The 4,104-nt window shown below is 38.0% G+C and overlaps 1 pseudogene; it reads left to right on the top strand.

The window, feature by feature from the left end:
- Window positions 1-218: 218 nt before the first annotated feature.
- On the top strand, window positions 219-2,246 carry LOC119571442 (annotated as a pseudogene).
- The last annotated feature ends 1,858 nt before the right edge of the window (window positions 2,247-4,104 follow it).

The following is a 4,104-nucleotide window of genomic DNA, read 5'->3' on the forward strand; positions in this document are numbered from 1 at the left end:
TTCCTAGCACTAATAACTATTTCAAAAAGTATCCTTGTTTGTGTCAGAATGGTTAGCATGATTTGTATCAATAGTTTTCTGTGTTGCTGTTACTCATACATATTTCAATTTAATGTTAAATACCTGTCATCATCATTACAATATTTAACAATTTCATGGTATTTATTAATTCAGGGAATTTGCCTTGTAATAATAATAATGGATTTACATCTTAACAGGATGACTTGAGGAAGAAGACTGCCGACTCATGGAATTCAATGCATTTGTCAACCGCTGCCTTATGCAAGATCCAGAGTCAAGAAGGAGGGATTTGCACATTAGAACATATGTGAGTGTTAACTGTAGTTCCTATTTTTATTAGTGTCAGGATGAACTAACTCATTTTTTCTGTTCTTTTCTTTCTTCTTCTTCTTCTTCTTCTTCTTCTTCTTCTTCTCTTCTTTTTCTTCTTCTTTGGGGGGGTAAACAGCTTATTTGGTACAGACTACAGTTTCATTAATGAGTGAAGAGAGAATAAAATGGCTTTTAAGCCAGTGATTGTGATGAAACTCTGTTCAGAATTAATTTAGTATGTAATTCAAAATAATACAGGAATTCAGATTATCATAATAAAATTTTTATTAAATTTTATTAACACTGTTGTTTGATTACAGGCAGTAGTACCTCTAAATGAAGAATGTGGCTTGATTGAATGGATTCAGAACCTCAAGGCTTGAGGCAGATCCTCCACCGCATCTACAGAGGACACTGGGATCTACATGTCTGGCCAGGAAACTGAAGCAGAACATGTGCAAATAGACACACCTTTAGTAACAAAACCATGACATTTTTAAGAACAAACTAGTTCCTAGACATCCTCCTGTGTTTGGGAATGGTTTCTTCGAAATTTCCAGATCCACAGGCATGGTGAGTGAATGATACAGATGTTAAATAATTTTTTGGTACAGTGCTATGATGTTATTGTTGTTGTTTTATAGGTTTAGTGGAATTTTAACTAGATATTTTATTAATTTTTGTCTTTGGAAATTATGTGATAAAATCTTTCATCAAAAAGCAGCTTTTCTTTTGATAAATGTTGCCAGAAAAATATTAGAATACAAGTAGCAATTACTTTTTAAGATGTTGTGACATAAATTTCACATAATAGATAAGAAAGTTAGATATATACAAGTTTTATATATATAAGAATGAGTAATGAGTTTTAATTCTAGGTTGAGAGCAAGACTGAGCTACTGCCGCACCACAGCTGTCATGTCCATGGTGGGCTATATTCTTGGTCTTGGCGATAGACATGGAGAAAACATTTTATTTGATTCCTCAAATGGTGACACAGTACATGTGGACTTCAACTGCCTTTTCAACAAGGTTTGTGATAAACATATATTAATTACTTTATACATTAATGTATAAATTAGGCTGCAATAATTGGGAGTGAAAAAAAGGGTGAGGAGGAGGTTAGTGTTACCTTCATTACTTTTATTCCTCATGTTAATTTAAGCTACATTTTTCCTCCAGGGAGAAACATTTGACTGGCCTGAGCGTGTTCCCTTCCGTCTGACCCACAACATGATTAGTGCCATGGGACCTACAGGATATGAAGGCAATCTTTCGGAAAACTTGTGAGGTATGTGAAGAATAGGAAAATTACTGTTCAAGTGTTTCATCATCTTATATGAAATACAGGTTGTACAAACTGTATGTCTTGAGTAATTCAGCCTTTTTCATACAATAGGTTACAATGCGTGTGATGAGAGATGAGCGTGATGCCTCATGTCTATACTTCGTCTTTCATCCACGATCCTTTAGTGGAGTGGTCACGAGGAGATAAAAGTGCCAAGAACACAGGTGAAATTAATAATGAAAAGGTATGCTTCAGTGATTCAGTGTAAAAAAAAGATGTGAAAGATAAAATGAGTATACTCACTTTTTTTTTCTAAATACTTTGTCTATGGCAAGCAGTTGTTTCCTAATGCAGGTTAATATCCAAAGATCCATAAACCTATCTAACTATCTTCATATTCATCTTTCTAGGCACAAATGCATGTCAACAATATAGAACAGCGTCTTAGTGGACAGATTTCGTACAAAGGGGCGAGGTCTCAACCTTCCTCTGTCTGTTGAGGGGCAGGTTAACTCCCTTATTGAAGAAGCTACAAGTGTAGATAATCTTTGCCAGATGTATATTGGATGGGCAGCTTACATGTGATGTTTGATTGAAGAATAGCTGTTTAGCTTATGCCTGTTGAAATATATATAAAAAATTTAAAATTTCCTTTGTATGGAAAATAATTTTTACTTCTACATTTCTGTATTTTTATTATCCTTTTTATTAAACATTTGAATGTCTTTTAGACACAGTTATAGCACTGAAAAATGCAATGAAAATGTATTCAAAAAAGAAAAGATCTGCAAATGTTTGGCAGTTATGGAGTTAAGATGGTAAGGAAACCTGTTATTCAAAAGTTTCATATGCTTTTTACTGAGTTACCTCTGCACTCTGTCTTCTTACATAATTAATGGAATCCTCATTTATTTTCATACTTTAGGTATGGAATCTTAAAAGAATGTGTTAGCATTAATATACATGACATTAGTTCTAGATTATTTACCATGATTGTCAGTCGTCTATTACAATGACTAATTACCTGTCTTTTTACTGGGTTATTACAGTTGCTCCTGCATACATTAACAGAGGATACATTTGCTGATTGCCAACATTACCATATACCTATCAATCATTAAGGTCACATCTCCAAAGTGGCAAGATTAGCAATTTTCTTGGTTTTACGTTTATTTTGTGGAGTTTCTTTTAAAGATGACTGATAACTCTTCGGTGCAAACAAGATGTAGATCACTTAGCTGTAGGAAATTAAATTTTATCAACTGTGATGTGTTATAGTCTGAATTCCATGTTAAGGTGTAATAAGAGTGGCTTTGTGTAGGATTCCCCCCCAATCCCTTGCCCATTGTTGTCGTGGGGGGGCTTAGGAGGCGGAGACTGGGACCCAATGATGGGGAACTCCCCAACCTTGGGACTCAGCCCTCGACTCAACAAATTTTTTGCCATGGTCTTTATTTTCCTTCCCACTTTTGTTTCTGTCCTTCACCAAACCCTTCTGCTATCCACCTCCTAAGGTGTGGAGAGCCGTGCTGAAAGGATGAAAGGCTGACTTTGGGGCCAGTCCTGAAACGGCCTGAGGGACCCATGGGCACGGTATTCCCCTGATTTAGTTATCTAGCCCCTTACCCCTCAAGGGGACCCTGAGGGGTGGACTGTTTTATCCCCAACATAATCCAGGCTTACCATGGCCAGTAATGAAAAACTTATCCCCACTATTAGGGGCAATGAGGCTTGCCCCTTTATCAAATAGCCCCAACGATGTAAACCCACCAGATTCCCTGACCCCAGGCTCTCCTTTGACCACGGCTCCGAACACTGCAATAACTACCCCCTCATCAATACCTACTAGTACAGTAGCCAACAATCAATCCTTAAGGAACATTTCCATCTCCCCAGCAATCTCACTTCAACACCTCTACCCCCACAACCTCCAAAATCAACCACCCATCCTCCTTATTAATACCTTACAGCCTTATTGCCCACCTCCCCATAACACTACCTCCCTTAACACAAACTCCATCTCCGTCACGCCCCCGCCCTTCGACTACCCCTATCTCTACAACAATTTTGAATACCTTCTTCAGCACAGCCAAATGGGGACGATTTTCGTGATCCCCCACAGCTCCCTACTCTGACAACACCCTTCTCTTCCAACAATGTCTCCAAAAAACAAGTAGGTAAAGTCTCTTTCCGTAGCCGACCCGACCGCTCCCGTCTTGTCACAGTAAACATCCGAAAACCAAGCTATAGCATTAACAAAACTAACAGACCTATATGGTTTAACCCATCCTTGCAGAACCCCATCCAACCCTCAATACTTGCCACCGGAACAGTTTCAATCTCCCCAGCAAATTGCCCAATCTATGACAAAGATTGGTCAGATTGTGGAGAAGATCTACTTGCCTGTCTCACAGACTATGATGCAACATCAGTACAATGCTACTCCATTCCCCCCAGAGGTCATCGAAAGAAACCCCCTAAAC

Source organism: Penaeus monodon, unplaced genomic scaffold, assembly GCF_015228065.2.
Source record: "Penaeus monodon isolate SGIC_2016 unplaced genomic scaffold, NSTDA_Pmon_1 PmonScaffold_6304, whole genome shotgun sequence".
NCBI classification, from domain to species: Eukaryota; Metazoa; Arthropoda; class Malacostraca; order Decapoda; family Penaeidae; genus Penaeus; species Penaeus monodon.